General features: G+C 46.2%; 1 long non-coding RNA gene across 1 annotated transcript in view; it reads left to right on the top strand.

The window, feature by feature from the left end:
• Nucleotides 1-466: 466 nt before the first annotated feature.
• Nucleotides 467-26242, top strand: part of LOC146780436 (uncharacterized) — a 39022-nt gene continuing 13246 nt past the window's right edge. The window contains exons 1-3 of the long non-coding RNA XR_014972085.1: nucleotides 467-559; nucleotides 1378-1440; nucleotides 1556-1619. This is a non-coding gene — a long non-coding RNA (uncharacterized LOC146780436). The remainder of the gene's footprint in view (nucleotides 560-1377; nucleotides 1441-1555; nucleotides 1620-26242) is intronic.

Here is a 26242-nt window from a genome sequence, read left to right as displayed (position 1 = left end):
ATGATAGCTGTGAGATGACCTTTCATTCATGTTTAACACCGCCCACCACTGTCCTTCACTCGTAGCCACAAGTTGAGGCTTCCTCTGCGGGGGCTGGCGGGGTGTGTGTTGTGTTTTTTTTTTTGGGGTTTGAACATATATTTTGCAAAATGGTGATCCATTAGCCCTGTGCTGTCGTCTGTTTTTATACTTTCATGTCCTGACACCGTTTTGCTTTTTCTCAAATATGATGTTCATTTCCCAATTATTTGGTTGATGTTACACCACGTGTTTCAAGGCTTGATATAGTCTTGTATTAAATCTGTTGGGGCGTGTAGGTGTGATATCTCCTCTGTGAGCTGCATGTGAGTCACTATTGGACTCTAGATCGCGCTTACTGGGTATAAGACTACATTACCCATAATGCTCGCTCATGCTGTGACGTCATTATTCTTGGACCTTTGGTCCACACGTGATGGCGCGCTCTGACGCGTCTTGGCAGGGCTTCCGTGTTTAAATTCCGAAGCGGCTGCCGTCCGGGGCCGCCACTAGCATTCAGGAAGGAGGCAGTGCCGGAAAGGTAGGGGACTCGTTGTCGATATTGGTTCTTGCATTCACTGCTGAGGTTGGGCTGTTGGAGCTTTACGACCAATCACGAACTGACATATTACGAGCCTTTACTTGTTTGGGCAATTCCCTTGTATCGCCTCTAAGGTTTATTGACCTTTTTCACGATGATTGTCTATCGAACAAACTTTCGTTTTTTTATATGAAGGATATGCTAACATAGCCTTTTGCTGCCCCGTACCAATATTGGCATATACTCGAATCACTGCAGGATTGGTATCACGGAGGCACGGTTTAGACTGCGGCCCCCCATAGAGGTGTCTTTTGAGTGCCAGAGTGTATATGCACAAGGGCTGGCCATATATGGGTCTGTTAGTTTTTCGATACCCTCCTTCATAACATCCCTAGCCTCCCTGAATGATTACTACGATTGAGTGATTTAGAGGTTTTCACCTTATATGCAATTTGGAAGCCGTTTTTGCTTCCACAGTCCTCATCCCTTGAATTAATCGGCAGGGACGCTTTGCCATACCTTGAATAGGATTTAAAAGATGAGTACCTGTGGATTCTATTTTGAGGCCCTGGTAATGCGCTCCTTTGATAGGTGCTCTTGGGTACTTGCACGATAGGTCATGAGCTGTTTTCTCTGGCCTTTAACAGTGGGATCTGACTTGGATGGTTCTACCTGACTCCTTTCTCCTCCGGTTGTCTTGAGATAGATACACCATCCACTATATCCCCTTTCAAACATTATAATAACTGGCCTGATGACCTGGTATATGTTTGTTGTTCACTACACTATACGCTTCTTTTATCTGCCTTTTTTCACAGTGCGTTGTCTCACACCCTGAGTTGTTACCAGGAGCGGCAGGCGTAGTCCCGATTGTCTTAAGGGTAAGACTGTTTCAGTATAGTTCGACTGTTTCAGCTTATGTGGTCTTGTGCCTTGTTTGTACTACAGAGCCTAGCTATTAATTGACTTTTTTGTTTTCTTGTTTCATTTATACAGGTACTTACCCTCTTTTTGACTCACAGGATACTTTTAACTATTCCATTTGATCCTGCGGTACAAGGTTGGTGTATCGGCCTGTCTTCACTTAGACACTAGTTTAAGTCATTGCTCGGTGCGCTTCGTTGTAGGTGCAGTAGTTTTGTTATTTTGGTCCTGATGAAAGCCTAGATCTCAATAATTTTCTGATCGTTATAGGCTGAAACATGTAGAATGTTTTTTGGTTGTTTGATAGTGCGTTCGGCTATTAGGCCAGTCCGCGCTACTACCTTGTTTTTAACATTGGCACAGGGATATTTTTTCATTAAAGTTTTTTCGTGTTCCTATAGTCAATTTTAAATCACTTACTCCACACTGCACTTCTAATGTTCACCTTACTTAGGTCAGCTTCATCGATCTTTAGGAGATCAATTTCCAGTAGCGTAGAATAAAAACATCCGCCAACTCCTCCCGTAGGTTTTCACTGGGAGTAGTAGCTCCTCAGCCAAACTAGGTTTGGGTGAGAGGAGATCCCACATGATGAAGCATGCCACTACGGTGGGTGATGGGATTATGTCCTCCTTTTGAGGACTTTATTAGCTTGGCTCTAGTCTAGTGGCATTCAGGCAGTTTGAGCTCATTTGATCTGTGGTTTTATAGTTCTCTATCTCTGGACTTCTGTGTTGAGACCTTTTCAAAAACAACCAAATTTGGAATTTTAAACAAAAAGCACTTTTTCTAAATGGCATGGCTTTCATTCTCTGATTGTTCAGGCTATCTATACGAACTTATTTAGAACAGACTTCTATCTCACATGCACTAAATTCCTTCCTTAGCTTTTTTTTTTTTTTTTAGAAATTTTTACATTTTTTAGGTACAATTTAATAGACTTATTAATAGTTGCATACTACGTTTAACCATACGTAGAATGTTTTAGAATGTCATCCAGTCGGATGAGGAGTGGTTGTTATGTTCAATATAGGTACCCTAATATAGGCTCAGGTAGTGTCACCTAACCTTTCACCTATATTCTCCCCTACCATTACACTGTATAATGGTTCTTAGTACTGTCCTTTTACCTAGTTACAGTAATGTCCAGGGATTAGATGTGGTTTTCTCCGAAAAGCTTAAGCCTCATTCATTATGCTTAAGGATTCTTGGAATCACAGCAGGACAGCAGGCCTACCATCTCCTGCATAATATCTATGTATAAGGGTCATTCCTTCCTTCATTCCAATCTGACATCACACAGCAAGGTATATCCCCAGGGAGTACCACTTTGGATATATATACATCATCTCTTGCTGAGATAGTCAGAGGAGAAAAAGAGTTCCATGCCGACACACTGACGCGAGACGCTGAGGGTCCTGCACGTAGACACTCCAGCTAGCAGTGGTCTGACATCCTTTGCGGGGTGTCCATCTCGAGACCAAGACGGGGTCCCACAGTCTCTCACTTCAGGTAATGAGGTTGACTTTATCCTAGAGGGATTCTTGGCTTTACACCCACATACATGCTAGGTTCAGGCAGGTACATCTAGTTAGGGAGGCATCATAGGAGTACGCATTTGTTTGTCATGTATTTTATATACTTGCCTGTATTCATTGTTTTAGCACTATGGCTGAAATCTACCATCATTTTACTCTGTTAGTGCTTATAATCATTTATATCTGTTACTGTCTAATGGTTGTTTTTAGCACACCTATTTTACACTGGAATAAGGCTGGTTCAATAAACAGTTATTGAGAAACATCCCCACCATTTAATCTGTGTATCCTTCTGAGACGAAGTGAGCACGAGTGACTGGGCGAAAAGTAGTACACTGTTTCCACGATTCTGAGGGATCAGGGTTGTAATGTTCGATGGTTGCCAAGAACTATTCTCTCCTTGGTAAGAGGAGTTTCTAGTGGCACTGTGAGCTAGCTGGTATACAGGCTGACATATCCGGTAGAGGTGTCCAGAATCAGTCTGACTCCAATACTACAGTATATGTTGTCTAAACACGCAGATTCTTTATAGGGTTATAGGAACTACACAACACTACCTTTGGTATGTAGATCTGGTTTCCTTCACCACAGGAGAGGATGTCAACCCCCTTTGTCCAGAGCCCCTTTAGCACCTAGACAGTCAGGAAAAGTAGTAATCAGCTAGGTGTGCCCACCTCCAGGCTAGTACCACCCCTAGTGTGGTCAACCTGAAGTGGATGCAATTTTCTGAATCTGCCATCTTTGTGATGGCAAACGTAGAAACTCTGGGACAAGTTTATGCCCACTTCCCACAGGAAGTGGTCATATAAGGGGTGCAATGATCCCAGGGGTAGTTAGCCCATTGGACACTTGTGAGAAAGTGGCTCTGTATATACTGTTCCCAAATAGGTACAGTGTGTACAGAGTCCACAGTCCCCAGAGGTTTGTCAGAGGTTAAAGTTAGATATAACCTTACTCTCTAAAGTGGTAGCTTGGGCGAGCAGTAAGGCAGTATCAGAGGACAGTGTAAAGCATTTGTTGTACACACTCAGTCAGCAAATGGTCTCACACACTCAAGAACTGAACTCTAGGCCAATGGTTTATATAAAAAATATATGGTTGTTTTATTTTAGAACCAACAATAGGTATCAAAATATACTTTCTCAGAATGAGATGCTTTAGTTAAAAACATTTACAATATGCAATTGACTTTTGTAGGTAATAGTTACAGGTTGTTGCAACAGGCAACACAATTTCAAACACAATAATACATTGAGCTCAATGTGAGTTTTAAGTTATTTGCAATAGATTACTTTCAGGATTACTTTTCTAACTCCAGGACTGGATCCTAGATTCAGTCCTGGGACAGTTCTTGGAAACAAGTGAGTAAATTCGTCTTAGTTACTGTTGTGATTTTTAGGCAATATTTTGCTATTTTAAAAGTTGACACTTAGAAGAAATTTCATAGAAAAACAGTCAATGATTCCCTATGGGAGAAAATTCAAGTTACTTTTGTAATCCAGGGCTGGACTCCTAGGCTCAGTACTGGGACTAGGGGTGGGCGGAATTTGCGAAATCCACTTTCGCAAATTATCGCGAAAATGTTAAAAATTATCGCAAACACGCAGAAATATCGCGAAGATGCGGAAGTTTTTTTCCCCCATGTTCGCGAGATTTTCTGCATGGTTGCGGCTCGCCAACTTACCCATGTGGTTGCTCGCGGGCGCGGCCATCTTGTTTTCAGTTGTCTCGCGGTGCATGATCGCGAGAAGAAAGATGTGATCGCGCGACGCATGACGTCACTGCGGGCGTGAACTGTCGCGAGACAGCGCAAATGGCTAAAAACAATACAACGTCTCATGGAGAACGCGACCGGATCAAGAAAACTTGTCGGCGAACGCGGGGAATCAGGTAAGGCGAACGCGCGCGCGCGAGAATGTATTATTTTACAGCGCGAGCAAGAAAGAAATTATCGCCAAGCTGCGGAATGCGGAAATTTTGACATTTTCGCGCTTTCCGCGGAACGTGAAAATGTCAAATTAGCGCAATTTACGCGAACGGAACGAAATTTTAGCCCAGGCCTAACTGGGACCTCTATCTAAAACAGGTAAGTAATTACGTTTTCACAGTTGGTATGATTTTTAACCCCTTCCATGCCCATGACGGAACGGTTCCGTCATGAGCATCGGTTGCGCTGTGCTCATGACGGAACCGTTCCGTCATGGCCCCGCCCGCGCTCGAACCCTTCAGCACCGCGGGGGAATTCCCGCCGCGCTGAAGGGGTTTAAAGAATATTTGTAGTTTGCAAAAATCGACACAAGAAATTTCAGAGAAAAACAGTCAATGGTTTCCTATGGAAGAAAATTGGGTTAGTGGTAAGTACGGTTGTGAGTACTTTTCAGGGTCAGTGCTGGGCACCAAGACCCAGCACTGGAATCTCTCTTAATAGCAGGTGAGTATTTCCGTTTTCTTTACTCGGTTGATTTTAGGTGAATATTTTAAGTTTGAGAAACTCCACACTTTGAAGAAATTTCAGAAGAAACCAGTCAATGTTACCCTATGGAAGAAAATTGGGTTATCGGCTTTTGGATAAGCACTCGACTGGCAGAGTTAAGGTTCTGGGCACAGACTCAGGGGTCTCCCAGGGTCAGGTTGGTACAGTTGTTACACCCTCAGCAGCACTGCGACGGCCAGGTGCAGAGTGAGTTAGGCCCAATGTTATCCTACGGGATGAAGTACTCAAATATTTATCCCAAGGGCCACACTTACCAGTGACCCGCAATATATATATATAATAATGTCCAGTCGGCAACGGAGAAGGTTCAAAAGCTTTATTGGCCAAAGCAAACTCTATATAGAGGAGCCTCATGGATCCTCACCCATCAGGTGCGCCGAGGAAGACTGCTGGCTCCTTGACAAAAACCACACTTATATACATAACAGATTCAGCATACAAAGCCATACAAGTGGAAAAATACCAGTTAGTCCATGGGTTCCTAAATGAGCTCATACAGTGTTAAGTTTCAGTCTTACACAAAGGGTTGCTATCTATACAGAGGAGGTCGGCAGGGTGACTCCCTTTTCGTCTCAGGGCCTGAAGGAATTCGCTTGATACTCCCTACGGCAGATGTGACCTTGGGCCTCGGCCGTAAATACGACTAACCTGTCTCTGGGCTGGTACGAGCTAAATCATGAAAATGGTAGGCAAAGGAAGCCACGTGATCTGACACATGGTCTATCGCAAATCAAGATGGCTACAGTATGGTTTTCGGCCCTTTTTGTCGTGTAGGAGGAAACAGAACATATCAATAAGCGTTTATGCGATTTATGCGCTCAGAATACTGTCATAGATACATTGTGCTAACTTTATATGGCGCGAATAGACAGAATAAATAATTTTTATCCTTCAGATCGGCCCTTTTAGCACAATGTAGCTAACATACTACCTCAATCTTCAAAGATGCCTCCATCTATTTGCATCATGTCATGTATCTCCTTCTGTACTAGCTGGGTGCTTATTTTAGCTGGACGGGGTTTAGATTCGGGAAGGGCAAGAAGGAGTCGATTAGTGCAATAGGAACAGCAGGCAGGTCCACATTGTAGGCAGACACAACAGGTGAAAAGGAAACCTGCTATACCCAAAAGGATCATGAGCAATTTCCATCCCCAAGTGGCAAAGAGGCCCCAGAACCAGCCAGAAAGGGACCAGGTACCGGTGTCTGTATGGATTTCAGATGCCAAACGGTGCAGTGTTTGAATGGCTAAATGCACAGAGGGGTCGGAGTCAGGTATATACACACAGCAAGAACTGCCAATCACTCTGCATGCTCCTCCACAATCAGCTAAGATTACGTCTAAAACCATACGATTTTGAAGAGTTACAAGCCTGGTCGCTTGAAGCTCAACAGTTATGTTAGTTAGTATTCCTGCAGTGATATTCACTACTCCCTCTACTACTCTAGATAATCTTCTGATTTCTTTACTGGTCAAAATGGGTCCCCATATTGGCAAGACTCCTTTCATAATATCCACAAAATGTTGTGCAGGAGTATCGGTCTGATCAGTAGCATCCCCCATGGTGGCTCGTTTTCCTAAACTCCGCCGATTCAGTGAGTGGGTCTTATGATAGTCAGAAGGGGCTATATAGACTGGGGGTATAGGAAAGACAAATAACATCTACCTGACCATCCTCTGGGGAGCCATGTATATGCATTTTCCCCACATACAAAATATACATTCGGAGGAGTAAGCATTGGTGGGCTATTGAATGTTCGTAATCTGTACGTATAATTGCATTTACTAAATCCAACTGCTAAGTGACCGGTGCCATGTACACAAAAGGAAGAAGACGCATTTAGTACTGGGACCGGAATAACCTTATCATCTGATACATTTCGTTCCTGAAAATATTTGAAATACTCAGTGAAATTGAAAGACATAAAATCCAATACTTCATCCCTTAACCAGGTGTCATTTGCATATTCAGTATACTCATTCATGCAAGCAGTTGGGTCTAATGTACCATCGGTACCATCTTCATTCGGAGTGAATCCCTGATGTACTTCTATATATGCTAGAATCATTTCGTAATCCTTTTCATAAAATCGGTGTTCATCAACAGTATAGTGCGTATATATAATCGACAGCAATTTAAACCATGCTTCACAACTACCTAGATATGACAAGGGCATCGAAATGAAAAGATCATGTTTGTGCATAACTGAGGGGAGGAGGCCACAGACCCAGCACTCTGTAGCATTGGTTGAACTATGGGTCTGGTGCAGCATTTCAATAAAAACATTCTTTACATAGGTCTGACGATGTCTTTCCTTATGCGGGGCAAAAGTATGGAAATGATGCTCTTCAGGAACAGGGGTAGAAGTTACCAGGGTATGCACAGGGTGACGACATTCTATATAAATGAATACACTTAAACATGTTACTAGTGATACAGTTATTATAGCAATGGATACTATCTTAACACGCAAGCTCCAAGCAGAAAACATAGGCATATATGGGTGCAGACTGGACGTGGAGCTATAGGTCGCTCCTCTTCGGGAACAAAACGAGCGAAGGGATACATTCTTGCTAAAAGTCCAAATATAATCTAAGGGGAATGAGCCTACTTGCAGTCCAACCTGCCAGAGGGTGCTTCTTTCCTGTGTCAGTTCAGAGCCTCACAGGCAGGCTCCTATTGTTTATCACAAAGGAAAAATTACCAAAACAAACGTATTGCAAAAAACATCTCGCGTTGGGGCTGCACTTAATGCAGCTCTTACTGGAAACTCCACCTTAGGCCCCACTAATCAATCAATGTCTCTATTTTCGTTCTGAACAGAGCTTTACTGAAAGTTCAGAGCTCTCAACTGGTTCAGTCCAGTGTTCTTTTAGGTCATACCAGGATTTACTCAAGTCTTTCTTCTCTTTCTTTACACTGAACCTGGTATCTTTGCTCTTTGTCGGGGCCGCAGGTTATAGCGAACATGACCAGGTGTTCGGGGATCAGGGAAAAGAATAGGCACAGTAGGATCAAATGAAATACTGGAAGTGCGATCTTTCGGGTCGGATGCAGCATTACCGGGAGCAGAGCTGGTTGTAGGGCCAGCAGCTGCAGGCGTGTTTGAACTCACAGTACCTCCCTCTAGCCCGTCTACTTCTTCTCGGGCTTCAGAGAGAGATGAATCCTCAATGAACTGCTCACCGTCATGCACTGACCCTTCCCTCTGATCCTGCAGGTCACCCGGCAATGGGAGAGGAACTCTTTTCAAATGTGACACGTGTATCCAGTGCCGTTTTCCCTCAACCTTGACAGCCGTTCTGGTGGAAAGGAGTATCTTGATGGGGTTTGGTCCAGCGTGGATCCAAGCTCGATTTTCGCTGGTAGTTCCGGATCAAAACCCACTGTCCAGGTTCAAGACTATGTCCAGGACCCTCCGGCAGGGTCTGCAATACCGCTGATATCTGTTGATGAATGGAACGAAGATCTTTAGTTAATGCATAAAGATAATCTGTCAACATTGGGTACTCGATGTCCCTAAAGGATTTCGGTCTCGGTACACCCCAGATATTAGCGGGTCTACCAAATATCACCTCATATGGTGATATTCGAGAACGAGAGTGAGGGGTGGTTCTCACACACAATAGTGCTAGGGGTAATAGGTCGGGCCATTTCAACCCTGTGGTGTCTTGCAGCTTAGCCAATTTCAACTTTAAAATCCCGTTATATTTTTCCACCAAACCTGCCGATTGGCGGTGGCGTGCAGCATGAAACTACTGCCTTATGGACAAACCACCACAAATGTGTTCTATAAGGTTGGCATAGAAATGTTTTCCATTGTCACTCCAAATTACACGGGGCAAACCATAACCATAGCGAGGAAAAAATTCCTTTACTAGAGCTTTAGCGGTGGCTAGAGCGGTATTCTCCTTGGTGGGGTATGCTGCCACCCATTAACTGAATGCGCAGACCACTACTAGAACATACTTGAGATTATTTACCCGCTCTAATTGAATGAAGTCCATTTGTAACACCTCAAAGGGTAAGGTAGGGGGCGCGAAATTCCCTTTCAGTACGGGGACACTACCCCCTGGATTATGCTGTAAACAGATCATACAGTTCTGAACCAAATGTGTTACAGTTTTATTAATATTGGTGTTATACCACACGGAATCTAGTACTGCACAAATGCCCTTAACGCCTATATGCGCAGGGCCGTGTGTCATGGATACTATCACATTCACAAATGCATTTGGCAGTAACCACCTGCATTTGTCTGACAGGTCGATCCAACATCCATTTTCGTCTAGCTTCCCTATCTGTTCTTGCGAATACACTAATTCTTCAGGGGTCGCTTCTTGTTGTATTTCTCTAACACTATCCATAGTGCTATTGAATATTTCTGTTTCTACCATTCCTCTCGGTGAGCTGGCTACAAACATAGAGGTGGTGTTTGACTGGGCAGTTTCTTTAGCAATTCTGTCCGCAAATGCATTTCCTTTGCCCATATCATCGATCACAGCTTTATGGGCGCTACACTTAACGACAGCGATTTCCTTTGGCAAGGTTAGGGCAGTCAACAGTCTTAAAACCAACGGGCCGTTCCTTATCTTCTGGCCATGCTGAGTAAGGAAACCCCTTTCCGCCCATAACCTTCCAAAGTTATGTGCTACACCGAAAGCGTATTGGCTATCGGTGTAGACATTCACTCTCAAACCCTCACTTAACTCACAAGCTCGAAGCAAGGCTACTAATTTGGCCGCCTGGGCAGATTGATAAGACACTTTGGCCGTTTCAACTACAGTTTGCAGAGTGGTAATCGCATAGGCGGTTGTGGTAGTGCCATTCGGTAACCTAGAACATGAGCCATCGACATATAACTCCCCTTGTGGGTCAGATAAGGGAGTGTCTGTCAGGTCTATCCGTCCCTTCGTTTCTTCCTCTGTTCGAAAAATACAATCATGTATGTCCTGATCTTGCTCTTCCAAAGGGAGGGGTAGTAACGTGGCGGGGTTCAGAGTGGCACATCTTTTGATAGTGATATGTGGTGCAAACAGGGTCAATTAATACCCTGTAAGACGCGCACTAGTTAAGTGCTGCGTCTTGGCCCTGTTTAGTAATACATCCACAGCGTGAGGCACCATCACCGTGAGGTCAGTATTCAGGACGAGCCCTTCTGATTGTCGAATTGCCACCGCAACAGCCGCCGTGGCCCTTAGACAACTGGGAAGTGCTCTGGCGACATTATCCAATACCGCCGAAAAGTATGCACAAGGTTTTTGCTGACCACCAAAACCCTGTGTTAACACAGAAAGCGAGCAACCGTCCACCTCATGCACGTAGAGTGTAAAAGGCTTCCGGTAGTCAGGAGTGCCAAGCACAGGAGCAGAACAAAGAGCAGATTTCAGAGAGACAAAACAAGCATCCTGACATTCAACAGTCCAAGGTAAAGGTTCATGCACATCTTTAGTTGTCAAGTATAGTAGGGGTTTAGTCAGAAGGGAAAAGTTAGGGATCCATTGGCGACAGTAAGAGGTTATGCCAAGGAAAGCGCGGACATCCCCGTTGCGTGCAAGGAACAGACATGTTAGATATAGCTGTTATACGGTCAGGAGTTAGACGCCTACCCTCCTTCGACAGGAGATGACCTAAATAAGTCACCTCCGGTCGACAATATTGAAATTTAGACAAGGATACCTTATTGCCATGGTTGGCCAAATGCTGCACCAATTGAACTGTAGCATCCCGGCAACCCTGTTCAGTATCCGAAGCCACCAAGAGATCATTTACATATTGTAACAATACGTTACCATCGGGCAAAATTAGAGTGTCCAATAGGGCTTTGAGAGCTTGAATATAAATACTAGGGCTTTCTGTATAGCCCTGAGGAGCGCGACAAAACCTGAAGCTGAAGATATCGGCTATCAGGATGAATGGGGATGCTGAAGAAAGCATTTTTCAGATCAATCACAGAGAAATATCGAGCTGTAGGAGGAATCATAGTTAATATGGTGGTTATATCAGGTACCACGGGGTACTGAGGTACCACGATCTTGTTTATTTCTCGTAAATCAATCACAAAACGATATGTATCTACATAATCAGGATTGCAATCTATGTGGGCCCTTTTAAGAATAGGAAGGATGGGACTAATACACATATTAGAGGTTGTCTCTTCCGCCACTCCAGATCGGATTAGATCCTGAATAATGGACAACAAAGCTCGTTCACCTGCAGGGGCAATTTTGTATTGCGGTATCTTCGGTAACCGAGCATTTTGCTTTAAGGTAATTGAAATCGGGGGTATCTTCAACAAACCCACATCAGTGTCTCCGGTAGCCCAAAGGGTTCTGGGAATCTTTACGAATTCAGGGGGTAAGGTGTCTGTCTTAGAAAAATACTGCACCGAAGGTGGTTGGACAGTCAAATAGACACCATCTGGGGAACAATATATACGAGCAGATAATTTTTTTAATAAGTCGATGCCTAATAAATTTTCTCCACATTGCGATGTTAAAAGAAATGGTGAATCAATAGAGATAGGGCCCAGGGCAAAAGAAAGAGGTCGGGAAATGGGGCTCACCACCGGAGTTCCAGAGAAACCTACGGACACATTATCCTGGCCAGACAGAGCAGCCCCAGGGACAAGGGCATGTGAAACCAAACTGTTTATAGCTCCTGTGTCAACTAGAAACTTATCCAATGCGCCCATTAAATGTGCATTAACATAAGGTCCGTTTTGATCTATAGGAATTGACACACGTCCCCCACTCTGCCTTTGGCTGTCCTATGCACGAGGATAGTCTGCCAATGCCTCGCTGCCACATTCTTCATTGAAGTACTGCTTTCCCTGACCATGATCAAAATAGTTCTGACTATTCCCACCTTGTCTGGACTCCTCCCTGTGTATGTCCACCTCGACTACCACCACCGCGTCCTCTCCCTTGGCCTCGTGTATTGTTGTTTTGCGCATATAACAACGGACACTGGGAACGCCAATGACCTTCCTGTTTACAAAATGCGCATTGGTTTATGCCTAAATCAGTTCGTCCTCCACCCAGGACTTGGCCCGCCCCTCGCGGAGCAGAGCTCGACCCTCCCCAACCCCTTCCGCGGCCTCTCTCAACCTGCTGCAACAGGTCCCGCGTTTTCAAATCCTTTGCTTTCTTTTCCGTCTTATCTTTACTTTCATTTTCTCGGTGCTCATAATATTGAGCCATACTTAATATAATTGAAGGAGTAGACGTTGTCCAAGTACTTTCTGCGGCCTGGAGTCGAGTCGAGATTTCAGGCAGTAAATTGGTCACAAACCTATTGACAAACAAGCGTATCCCACCCTCCTTGGATAAGTCCTGGCCACTGAAGTCAATGAAAACCCCTTCAAATCTAGTGAAAAAGTCTGACACACTCTCATCTTTCTTCTGTCCGCAGGCAGTCAATTTATCCCAATCCACTTTCCTGGGCGGGATGAGCGAGTGCATGTATGTAATTATTTTGTCAGGTAACGTTAATATTTCAGCCCTGGGCTTATCTCCGGGTTTTCGATCTTTATCCCAATCTTTCAATGGATCCCATGTCCCCCCAAATTCAGTTACATGGTCTTGGTCATGTACCCGACGCCAGATATCCACTGGTACTAATAGGGCAAAGAACAATTCTATATCGGCCAATGTCATTACCGCCGATGAGGCGGCTTCAGTAAGTTCTTTATAATATGCCGTAGGATTTTTCCTAGGGTCAGGCAAATAAGACTTTAATGACAGCACTTCACTACGTTTCCACGCGGTGTATACCCACTGCTCCTGAAAGCGAGCATCAACTTGCGGACGGGTAACCATTCCCGTAGCATCTTTTATTTCGGTTATTTCCGGGTGATAGATGGGGTGAACCTCAGGCATTGGAAAATGCACAGAATCCGCAGGACTAGCAGTTTCGAGTCGGGTTCTATAACTAACCAATGTACTAATATTTTTGAACACCTCATCTGGGGTCAATTGAAATTTGTGCGCATGATCATGAATGGTATACAATATTGCCGGAGCCTTCCCCCTTGCATGAACTTGTTCCCATAATGATATCAGGCATGCGGCCATATGGTCTAACGCATGCTGTTGCATCACGGGCTCAAAGTCTCTCATAGTGCTCCATATGTCGGACACAGTGTAAATTGGGTGTCGCATCCATTGTGATGCTTGTAACGCAACAACCTCCCTTTCCTCCAGTGTCATGGCTGACCGGGTAAATAGTTTCTTGCCTTCAAGAAGACCGGGGGGATGTATCGGAGTGGAAACAGCTGGTAAGGGAGTTGCGGTTGCCGAGGACGAGGTCAACACAGGGGGAGAATGAGCTTCCCCGGGTGACAGCTGAAGATTTCCAGCTGTCGCGGATGACAACAAATTGGGCAATAAAGTCATAATCTCTGTAACAGACGAGGACAACCGGGACAAATTGGTTTGGGGTGCAAGAAGGGAAGGGGCTGGAGGTGCCGACGCAGCAGGAGCTACCGTCGTCACAGCTGAGACTTGCGCAGGGGTCGCTGGATCTGCAACGGCCGATACTGGGGCAGCTGGCACCGCCGGGTATAACCGTTGCGGGACATATGGGGGTGGTGGGCGCAAGTCCAATAAATCTCCAATTTCATCTTCGGCGTCGGGCCGAGTCACATAACTTTTATCCGCCTGTAATCTGAACTCACGATTCACACATTCAATCCCTTCTTCTGTTCGGGCTCTGTCGTAGGCAATAGCCTTCTGAGTAACTGTTTGCCCTGCTTTAACTCTAGCTAGTTTCTCTTCTCTCATTTGCCTCCGCTTAGATTCCTTCTGCCAGGTGTTTAATGCATCAAACATAGACTGCCTACTGCGTCTAGAAAATAACTGATCCTGTAAAAAGGCAATTTTCTTTTCATCGAAGGAACCCGTTTGGGGCCATTGCAATTCTTCATTACCTCTGGTATTCTTATGCCACAAAGTATTAAACAATAGAGGAGTTATTCCATGTTTTCGTACATGAAATGGTTGGGATTGCCCTCCGGTGGGGCAGGCTGGCTTTCGGCCAGACGGGAGCCACCAGTCCGACAACAACAACCAAAACAATTCACTTTACTAAAACACGACATTGTTAGTTAATAGACAAACACCAATAACGTACAAACAAATTCTTGTATCACATATAACACATATTGATGGTTCCTATATTACGTTTACTGCAGTTCAACCTCAACCTACTTATTCAAACTTGATGCATCCAAACAAACGAACCGAGCCCATCGACTCCCGTTCGTGGAGAATTATTCAAAATACCGGACCGACAGAATCACAACGAGCAGTCTTCCGAAAAGACTGGCAAGAGGCAGTCAGACAGGTGCGACCACGGACTGGACTACAGACCATCCTATGACCTCCTTGGTTCACCACTGAGACCGTTCTAATGTGGTGCAAGCATCCATCACCTCAGGTGTGTCTCATGGCTGCCCAATTACAGTCACGGGCTTTTCCGAATACAGTCCAGCCATTTATGACACACATGTAACAACTAGGCATCTGAGCAGTGTCTCCAAATCACAAAAGATCCGTGGAGTCTCTACAGTCAGCCCCTACCGGACCACCCTGCAAGACCTCCGTAATTCTCCTGGGGTACTCATGACCCCCAAATCAAAACACAGTCAACTGTTCCAAATGCACCGCTCAAGAGGGTGCGTCAAACAAGCAAATTGCTCACCGGGTGCACCCATGTACGGACGTTCGTTCTCCGCTGCCAACTTCTTGGGACCAACACGGTCAGCTCCTGGGTTAAGCCCGCAGGACCCCGGTGAAGGGCTACTAGCAGCAGAGGACACCCTGATCGGGGATGCGGAGCGGGAGCGTAAGATTCCCTCTTCCCCACCAATCCGACCAGGACACCCTCAATTCTACCACCCGAATACGGGGGAGGAAAAGACCTTATCACGGGGTCCCTACAGAGTCGCCAACTGAAGTACTCAAATAATTATCCCAAGGGCCACACTTACCAGTGACCCGCAATATATATATATAATAATGTCCAGTCGGCAACGGAGAAGGTTCAAAAGCTTTATTGGCCAAAGCAAACTCTATATAGAGGAGGCTCATCGATCCTCACCCATCAGGTGCGCCGAGGAAGACTGCTGGCTCCTTGACAAAACCACACTTATATACATAACAGATTCAGCATACAAAGCCATACAAGTGGAAAAATACCAGTTAGTCCATGGGTTCCTAAATGAGCTCATACAGTGTTAAGTTTCAGTCTTACACAAAGGGTTGCTATCTATACAGAGGAGGTCGGCAGGGTGACTCCCTTTTCGTCTCAGGGCCTGAAGGAATTCACTTGATACTCCCTACAGCAGATGTGACCTTGGGCCTCGGCCGTAAATATGACTAACCTGTCTCTGGGCTGGTACAAGCTAAATCATGAAGATGGTAGGCAAAGGAAGCCACGTGATCTGACACATGGTCTATCGCAAACCAAGATGGCTACAGTATGGTTTTCGGCCCTATGTGTCGTGTAGGAGGAAACAAAAGAAAAACGCTTCTTCTAGAACATATCAATAAGCGCTTATGCGATTTATGCGCTCAGAATACTGTCATAGATACATTGTGCTAACTTTATATGGCGCGAATAGACAGAATAAATAATTTGTATCCTTCAGGGAGGCAGGGGGGCCTTGTTTGGTGGCTGCTGACTAGCAGGCCACGTGGCTTTGGGAGCTGGGCTCCTGGTCACTTGCTCAGGGCAAATGGGGAAGTAGGTAGGAGTAGAAGTTACACTGCCAGGGCCACTCGGGCGTCTGGGTGCAGGGTGCTTTTGAGCCTTCGGGCCCTCAATGGTTTTCAATGGGAAAGCTCCAGGGCGAACAAAGGCTGCAAGCTCGGGGACGAAATTTCTTCAGGTGCCACCACCACTTCGAGAGGTAAGTTGGGTAGTTAGAGGATAGGTAGGTACCCAGGAGTCGAGCACAGGGGGCCGCAGGGCGCCGGGATGCCTTTTGATGTTGGGAAATCTTACCCTCTGCTGATCGCGGTTGGGGGGTCCCTGGTTCTGCGTCTGCAGGCGTCGTCAGGAGCATCGAGGTGAGTCCTTGGGTGCCGGTTTCAGGGTTACAGTCTCTGGGGGGAAGTCCTCGGGGTCTTTGTCCACTCCGGCACAGGCTAGGCTTGACGGATACAGAGTGTGCAGGGTTCGCGGTTCCGGGCTGATGCCAGGGGTTAGAAACTTGCTTTGAGCATAGCCACTGCTCATGGGAGTCCCAGATGCTCAGAGTCACAAGGTAGTCAGGTCCCCCGGGGTTAGTGAGGTTGCTGGCCACAAGAGGTGCCGGGATTTAGCAGGAGCAGGAGCAGTTTCGAGGGTAGGCAGGCCGGTAGGGCTGGGGTCAATGTAGTTGGTGTCTTCCTCTTCTTAGCAGCTGCACGGCAGGTCTTCTTTCTTCTTGCTCATCTTTGCTTTTTCAGAATATGGAATCTGAGGAAGGAAGATTCAGGGTGCCCCATAATACTAGATTTAGGGGTGTTACAGGTAGGTAAAGGGCAGGGACCAATGGGTCCCTGCCCTGGGGTGGGTACACCCCCTATCCTGCCACTCTCCTGTGAGAGGGGGGCAGTAGCCTAGTCCTGGCTTCCCATCTTCAAGATGGCGAAAGCCCGGAGATGTTCTTCACCTTGCCTCCCCCACCTGAGGGGTGGGGTTGGCAGAGGCTGGCACATCCCCTGTCCTTACTTGGGGTTTCCGGCCAGTCTTCCCGCCAGAGTGGGGTCAGAACCGGTGGGGGCCAGTTTGCTGGGTACAGCAAGTGGCCTGGAGAAGATCACAAAGGCGGCATGCCTTTGAAGATTCCCCCTGCCCATCCTGGGGAAGGAGACCTAGCACCTCGCCCAGGATGTGCATTGTTGCAGGCCCAGGAGAGCAGGGGCTCTCCACCCAGGAGTCCAACAACATGTCTGCTGTGTGGCAGCCTAGGCAGCCTCCCAGACAAGATGTGGATTGTAGGTTAGGTTTCAGGGGGCATCTCTAAGATGCCCTCTGTAGTGCTTTGTACATTAAATCCCACACTGGCATCAGTGCGGGTTTAATGAGCTGAGAAGTTTGATACCAAACTTCTCAGTCTTCAGTGTTGCCATTATGGTGCTGTGGAGTTCGTGTTTGACGAGGTCTCAGCACCATATACTCTTAAATGGCAGCACTGCACTTACAGTGCCCAGGAATGGACCTGGGTACTGTAGGGGCACAGGGATCATGCTCCTGTGCCCACACCACTGGCATAGGGCACCCAGCTAGAGGGGTGGCTGATGTATGCCAGGGCTGTGTAGGTTGTGGGCATGGCACACAGGGATGTGTGCCATGTTGACTCTTTGTTTTGTCTTGTAACCAGACACTCAGCCTGCAAGGGCAGTGTGTTTGTGTTAGGGTACATGGCCTCTAAGGGTGGCGCAATAAGTGCTGCAGCCCTTAGAGGCCTTCCCTGGTCACAAGGCCCTGGGTACCTAGCGTACCATTTACCAGGGGCTGACATGTGGCTAGGGTTTGCCAATTTGGGGTTTTAGGTTTTAGGGAAGGAAGATAGGCCCTGGGCACCTGATTGGCAGGAGTCCAGGGCACACTCAGTCAAAGTACATTCAGCAATTCAGCAAAAAGTGGGGGCATACCATGCAAGAAAGATGGCACTTTCTCACAACACTACCCTATGGTCCCCTAAATCCCCTAAATTGAGTATTTAGTGGAGCCCCTAGCACCAGGAAATCAGTTCCTTGTGACCAAAAGAAGAAGAAAGGCGAAGAGCTGCGAAAGCAAGAACTGAAAAAGAAGCAACTGACTTGGCACAAGCCCTGACAGCCTGTTTGCCTATTCCCGACAATGTTGCCAAAGTCATCTCACACTACTAGCTGCTGATCCTCCAGAGCCTGGGAGGACTGCCAGCACTTCTTCATAGATTCAGGAACTCCCATGGAACAGCAGAGCTGTTCCCCTGCACCTTGCAGGCACCAACAAAGAACTGTGAGCCACCAAGACCAAGTAACCTCACTGCCTAGCCCAAGCTGAAGTGGGCCAATGGTGCCGATGTGATCTCCAGATCCTCCAGATCCGAAGCTCACCTTGGGTTTCCCCACTGTGGACTTCCCGATGCCGTCTGCAGCCCCTGTGATGAAAGCCTGCCACCGCTTTACCCATTGCCCTTGGCCTGTGGAGAAGAGAACCAAAGATGTCCCCATGTCCCCGAGCATCGTGAGGTCGGAGCCCCCATAGGCTCAGCCCAACTGGCCTCCCAGTCCAAACCTGCAGCTTTTTTTCACGAAGACCAATCTCCCTAGAATAACGCTGGGCACCCGATGCTTTATTGCACCTCTACACGATGCCGCACCAGCGCTGCCCAGTGTGACCTCTTGGTGCTGCCTTGGACCTTGCCAAGTTCTCACTTTAAGTCCATGAGTTTGGTCTTGTAAGTCGCTGTACTCTACCTGTAAGCCATTCTTGTTTTCCTCCCATAAAATAACATTGCAAGTACTGAAAATTGCACTGTGTCGACTTTTTAAACGGAAGCATATTTCTCCTGCAAAACGCACTTACCTAAGTGTATTGATTCTGTGCCTAGTTAACCCCTTCAGTGCCCATGACGAGCTGGACTCGTCATGGGCCGCGGTTGCGCTGTGCCCATGACGAGTCCAGCTCGTCATAGACCCCGCCCGCTAATGAAAGCGCCGGCACAGGGCGGGGAAAGGGGCGGGCACTGAAGGGGTTAAATATAAAGATATCTGTTATTTTTATAAATTGGTGAGGATCTCCTTTTTGAGTTGTGTACATCATTTATTAGCTGTGTGCATTTTTCAGTTTTCTAACACTCCTCTCTCAGAAACCTAAGGCTGTTTGACCACACTACTCCCTAGCAGTACCACATTCTTTCCTTTCTTGAAAGTGTGCATGGAAGGAGGCACGCCCCCCAGTTCATCCGCCACCAGATGCAATGACGGTTTATGATCTTGATCGTATTGCTTTTGGAGCAAAAGGTGGTGACACACACTAAGCGCCCCTGGTCATTGGTATTTTTCTCTTTGGGTTCTAGAAGGGACTCCCTGTGGATAAACCACGCACGTTTACACGCTTTCTTCCGTAGTCTCATAGGGTAGCCCATTTCCGTCAAGCGGGATTCCAAATCTGCAGATTCCCCAAAGTAATCCTCCTTCTTAGAGCAATTCCTACGCAACCTCAAGAATTGACCAAATGGTAAATTGTCACTGAGGTTGCGTGGATGATGACTTGAGTAATGTAAAAGAGTATTACGCTCACTTGTTTTTCTATATATAGTATGTATATAGTCTATCTTGGTCAACTTTAATCGTGATATCCAAAAAATTGACAAGCGATTTGCAGAATCCTAATGAGAATTGGATATCATCAGAACAATTGTTCAGCCAGGTATAGAAATCCTTCAATTGATCCTCACTACCTTCCCATATGATCAGGGCATCATCTATATAACAACGCCAAAGTTCAATGCAATGGCTAAAGGGGTTGTGTGCGCTAAGGATGTAAGTATGTTCAAAGTCGTCCATATAGCTGATGTCTAGATTGGGAGCAAAGCTAGACCCCATCACGACTCCTTTCGTTTGTAGGTAGAAGTCCCCCTGGAAACTAAAAATCTTTTTAGTCATGGCAATGTCACTGGGCCCGATTCACAGAACTAACTTAAGACAAAATCCTAAACTTACTACCATTTTGGTATTCACAGAAGGTGCTTACTCATTTTGGTATTCACAGAAGGCACTTACTCATTTCGGTATTCACAGAAGTTAGGAGTCCTTACTTTAGGACTCCTAAATGCCTTCTGTGAATACCGAAAGTCTTAAAATTAGGATTTTTCTCAGTTTAGGAGTCCTAAAGTTAAGACTCCTAACTTTACTACTACTAAACTGAGAAAAATCCTAATTTTAAGACTTTTGGTATTCACAGACGGCATTTAGGAGTCCTAACTATACTACTACTAAACTGAGAAAAATCCTAATTTTAAGACTTTCGGTATTCACAGAAGGCATTTAGGAGACCTAAAGTTAGGACTCCTAACTTCTGTGAATACCAAAATGAGTAAGTGCCTTCTGTGAATACCAAAATGAGTAAGTGCCTTCTGTGAATACCAAAGTGGTAGTAAGTTTAGGATTTTGTCTTAAGTTAGTTCTGTGAATCGGGCCCCAAGAGTTTAATGATAAAGTCAGTCAGGACCTGGTGTGGTTTAGGGCGTTCTTCCAGAACTTTTTGGATTATCGTAAGTGCTGCACCCTGGGAAATATTACTATAAAGGGATGTTATGTCGATGGTGGCGAGAAGATTGTTGCTGGAGTTGTATGATTGTTTATTTACCAACTTAATGGTTTGCATAGTGTCTCTAAGGTATGTGGTGGTGTTTTCAGCGATAGGTTTAAGAAACACATCAATGTATTTGCATAGTGGCTCCAGAACAGAGCAGCAACCAGAGATGATGGGTCTTCCAGGTGGGTCGTGCATATGTTTGTGGATTTTGGGAAGTGTATATATGGTAGGTATCCTAGGATATTTAATATTGAGGTACTCAAACTCATGTTGACTTATGAACCCCTCCTCTAAACCTTTGAGGGTAATGTGCCTGATGGTCTCAGCAATTTCTTTCGCGGGTCAGATCTCAATCTCTTGTAATTACCTTGTACTCCCAATTTGGCTAGAATCTCATTCTTGTAGTCCTCAGTTTCTTGAATGACAAACGCCCCACCCTTCTCTGCCGGTTTGATGAATATGTAGGCATTGCTCTTGAGTGATTCTAGGGCTAAGCGTTCTGCTTTAGTGGTGTTGTACTTGACATACTGTCTCTGCAACAGAGAATTGGTGATGTCCCGCATGACCACCTGATCATTTGCCAGAATCTTGTGTGACATTAAGATTGTAGGGGGATACATTTCGATGGTGGTCAGAGACCAGTGCCGGAAAAAGTGGGTTGAAAGGGAATATTATTGAAATAATGTTTGAGACGTACCTTCCTAAAAAAGTGGTTTAGCTCAACCTAGAGATTGAAAGTGTTAGGCAGTGAAATAGGTACAAATGATAAGCCCTTCTCAAGGGTCATTTGTTCATCTTGTTTCAAGACGTATCTTGATAGGTTCACTATGGGGTTTTCAGGTAAGTGAGGTGTATGTTCCACCACCTGTAATGTTGAAGTCGGGTTTGTATTTCCCCATGTGTCTCCTGTGGGACGTGTACCTGTTTCTTGTGCTCTCCCTCTGCCCCTGTTCCAGGTGGGTTCTCTGATTGCCCTGGGTCTCCCCCAGGGCTGCCTCTTCCTCTGTGTTCCCACCATAGTCCTTCTAGTAAAAAAAGGTTGTTGATCTGTGTATGACTGGCCTGGATTGTGAGTGCATGAGCTAGGGCCTGGTCTATCTGACTCACTATCGGACCCACTAGCTGCAGACGAGTCCGTGAAGGTGGTGTATCTCCTAAAACCCCCTATACCTCTGGTTGAGAATCTTCCTTGCAACTCCTTCACATAATATCCATCCTGTTGATAGGGATAAGTTGCTTTCTGATCATAGAACTTGATAACTTTTGCTAGTTTGTATAACTTACTGGTTTGTGTGTACAGATCAAAGTCCCTGATAGTTCTTTCCAGCCTGTGTACTGCATTTACCAGGATGCAAAGGGGTGAACTGTGCTCGGACTGTGAGGCAGTGTGCTACCAACCCCCATTCTGTTTAAAAGGCTCCCTTGAGCCAGCAAGCTGACTAGCTTTGGAGATGCACCTGTGTGCCTGTGTGTGGTATTGTGACCTGAGAGGAACATAGCAGCATTTCCAGCAACCCCAGATGATTTTTCTCTGCTCTATAATACTGCTGCTCTCTACTGATGATGGGCTCAACCCAGAAACATGTGTCTAGAGATATACAGCAATGTCTGCACCAACCTTGGTGAAAAACTCCAGCTAATTTTGAAGTAAGTTTGAACTGAGTACTGCATTTACCAGGATGCAAAGGGGCGAACTGTGCTGGGACTGTGAGGCAGTGTGCTCCCAACCCCCATTCTGTTTAAAAGGCTCATGAGTAGGCCTGGGCTAAATTTCCGTTCCGCTCGCGGAAATTGCGATAATTTGACATTTTTGCGTTCCGCGGAGAACGCAAAAATGTCAAAATTTCCGCATTCCTCAGCTTAGCGATAATTTGTTTCTTGCTTGCACTGTAAAATAATACATTCTCGCGCGCGATCGCCTTACCAGAATCCCCGCGTTCGCCGACAAGTTTTCCCGATCCGGTCGCGTTCTCCACAAGATGTTGGATTGTTGGTAGCCATTTGCGCTGTCTCGCGACAGTTCGCGCCCGCAGTAATGTCATTGGTCGCGCGATCACGTCTTTCTTCTCGCGATCATGCACCGCGAAAAGAGTGAAAACAAGATGGCCGCGCCCACAAGCAACTGCATGGGTAAGTTGGCGAGCCGCGACCATGCAGAAAATACCGCAAACGGGCGGGAAAAAAACTTCCGCATCTTCGCGATATATCCGCGTGTTTGCGGAGATTTGTAACATTTTCGCGATAATTTCCGAAAGTCACTTTCGCAAATTCCGCCCACCCCTACTCATGAGCCAGCAAGCTGACGAGTTTTGGAGATGCACCTGTGTGCTGTGAGTGGTACTGTGACCTGAGAGGAACTTGGCAGCATTTCCAGCAACCCCAGATGACTTTCCCCAGTTCTATAATGCTGCTGCTCTCTACTGATGATGGGCTCAACCCAGAAACACGTGTCTAGAGATATACAGCAATGTCTGCACCAACTTTGGTGAAAAACTCCAGCTAATTTTGAAGTAAGTTTGAACTGTGTACTGCATTTACAAGGATGCAAAGGGGCGAACTGTGCTGGGACTGTGAGGCAGTGTGCTCCCAACCCCCATTCTGTTTAAAAGGCTCATGAGCCAGCAAGCTGACGAGTTTTGGAGATGCACCTGTGTGCCTGTGAGTGAAACTGTGACCTGAGAGGAACTTGGCAGCATTTCCAGCAACCCCAGATAACTTTCCTCTGCTCTATAATACTGCTGCTCTCTACTGATGATGGGCTCAACCCAGAAACACGTGTCTAGAGATGTACAGCAATGTCTGCACCAACTTTGGTGTAAAACTCCAGCTAATGTTGAAGTAAGTTTGAACTGTATACTGCATCTACAAGGATGCAAAGGGGTGAACAGTCCTGGGACTGTGAGGCAGTTTGCTCCCAACCCCCATTCTGTTTATAAGGCTCCCTTGAGCCAGCAAGCTGACGAGCTTTGGAGATGCACCTGTGTGCCTGTGAGTGGTACTGTGACCTGAGAGGAACTTGGCAGCATTTCCAGCAAGCCCAGATGGTTTTCTCTGCACTTTAATACTGCTGCTCTCTACTGATGACAGGCTCCACCCAGAAACATGTATCTAGAGATATACATCAATGTCTGCACCAACTTTGGTGAAAAACTCCTGCTAATTTTGAAGTAAGTTTGAACTGTGTACTGCATTTACCAGGAAGCAAAGGGGCGAACTGTGCTGGGACTGTGAGGCAGTGTGCTCCCAACCCCCATTCTGTTTAAAAGGCTCCCTTGAGACAGCATGCTGACAAGCTTTGGAGATGCACCTGTGTGCCTGTGAGTGGCACTGCGATCTGAGAGAAACTTGGCAGCATTTCCAGCAAGCCCAGATGATTTTTCTCTGCTCTCTAATACTGCTGCTCTCTACTGATGATGGGCTCAACCCAGGAACACGTGTGTGGAGATATACAGCAATGTCTGCACCAACTTTGGTGAAAAACTCCTGCTAATTTTGAAGTAAGTTTGAACTGTGTACTGCATTTACCAGGATGCAAAGGGGCGAACTGTGCTGGGACTGTGAGGCAGTTTGCTCCCAACCCCCATTCTGTTTAAAATGCTCCCTTGAGCCAGCAAGCTGACGAGCTTTAGAGATGCACATGTGTGCCTGTGAGTGGTACTGTGACCTGAGAGGAACTTGGCAGCATATCCAGCAACCCCAGGTGATTTTTCTGTTCTCTAATACTGCTGCTCTCTATTGATGACGGGCTCGACCCAGAAACACGTGTGTAGAGATATACAGCAATGTCTGCACCAACTTTGGTGAAAAACTCCAGCTAATTTTGAGGTAAGTTTGAACTGTGTACTGCATTTACCAGGATGCATAGGGGCAAACTGTGCTGGGATTGTGAGGAAGTGTACTCCCAATTCCCATTCTGCTTAAAAGGCTCCCTTGAGCCAGCAAGCTGACGAGCTTTGGAGATGCACCTGTGTGCCTGTGAGTGATACTGTGATCTGAGAGTAACTTGGCAAAATTTCCAGCAACCCCTGATGATTTCTCTCTGTTATATCCTACTTAATTGATTATCATTTTAGTCCAGCCCTGCTGCCACTAGCTGCTCAGCCAGAGCGTGAGATGGTCATAGAATGTTGGTGTGCCTGTGATGCATGGAATGCCTGGGTGTCTGAGTGGATGAGTGTTGGCAGTTGAAGATGGGCTGAGCAGCTAGGGAGGCTGCTCCTGGTGGGGCTGGTACCACACTAGGCTGGCTGGAGTAGAGACAGATGTAACCTGAACTGGAGACTGAATAAAGATGGCTTAAGAATACCTCCTGGCTCCAGGTGTCTTTCTACAGAGATCACAACATTTATTTTGGCGACGAGCGGACTTGGACCCTAGAGACTCCACCAGTGTCCTTTCCATTGGACAGCCCAAAGAGAAGTGTCATCAAAAGGACACTACAGCTTGGGAATACTACAGCTAACATGAAGGATTGCAGTGAGTTGGAGGAGTAGTTCCACTACGACCGCTTTTGGTGTTCCAGCCACAAAAGGATTACTGTGTGTGGAGGAGTAGTCACTACAGCTACATCGCGCTGCAGAGTTTACAATGTCTTTAAGAAAAAGACAATCTGCATTTCCAAGATGGTGAAACTAACTACTTGCAGTTGCTGCACAGATGGAGATTGCAGCAGTAAATGGTTTAAAGAAACGTTGGATCTGTCCCTGGTTTGTTTACCCTGGATGTCTGTTATAGTGCCCAGGTGCCAGTTCAAAGTCTTCAGGCACTCAGTGGCGTCTACACTTTAGTTACTGCCTACAGTGGAACAGAGATCCCCACGCTAGTACAGGGGTAGCTGTTTGTATTTTCGAGATTTAAGCTCTTATTATATACGAGCTTGAGTGGAGGCAAAAGGTGAGGTCACGTTCCCCGGTCATTTTTCTTCAAGTTGAAGTAAGTTAATTTAATTGTATTTTGTCTCCAAGCCCCCTCGACGTTTGGGAGTTCAACTGCCTTCGGGTGATTTAAAATCTTGGCGCGCGCTGTTCCTAGCCCACGCGCAGTTTCTAGCACGTGCTCAGTCTTACCTGCACCCATGATGCCGATGAGGATCTTTGTGACGCTGGGAGAAATCGACTGTGTTCTGCTGTTTGCTTCTATGCCGTGTATGCACAGACGTGCTGAGAGCCATCCGGCAGCACGTCAGATAACGTGCCGCCATCTTGTGGTTGGTGGTCTTCTTCGCATCTTGCCATCCACGCTGTTGTTTTTTTTTGCCGCAATAAAGTTTTCATTGTACTCAATGGAGTCCGGGGACCACACAATATTTTCATCTTTGTAGCAGTTGAGAAATTGTCATCTCATGAGAGGTTCCTTTTGGAGGTCCAGTGCGGCATGCTGCAGCTCAGGTCTGTCAGCTTACATCATCTTTGGTGGCGTTTTATTTTTCTC

This window comes from Triturus cristatus, chromosome 12 (assembly GCF_964204655.1).
Source record: "Triturus cristatus chromosome 12, aTriCri1.1, whole genome shotgun sequence".
NCBI classification, from domain to species: domain Eukaryota; kingdom Metazoa; phylum Chordata; class Amphibia; order Caudata; family Salamandridae; genus Triturus; species Triturus cristatus.
The sequence above is the reverse complement of the archived record's forward strand: the minus strand, read 5'-3'. Positions and strand labels throughout refer to the sequence as shown.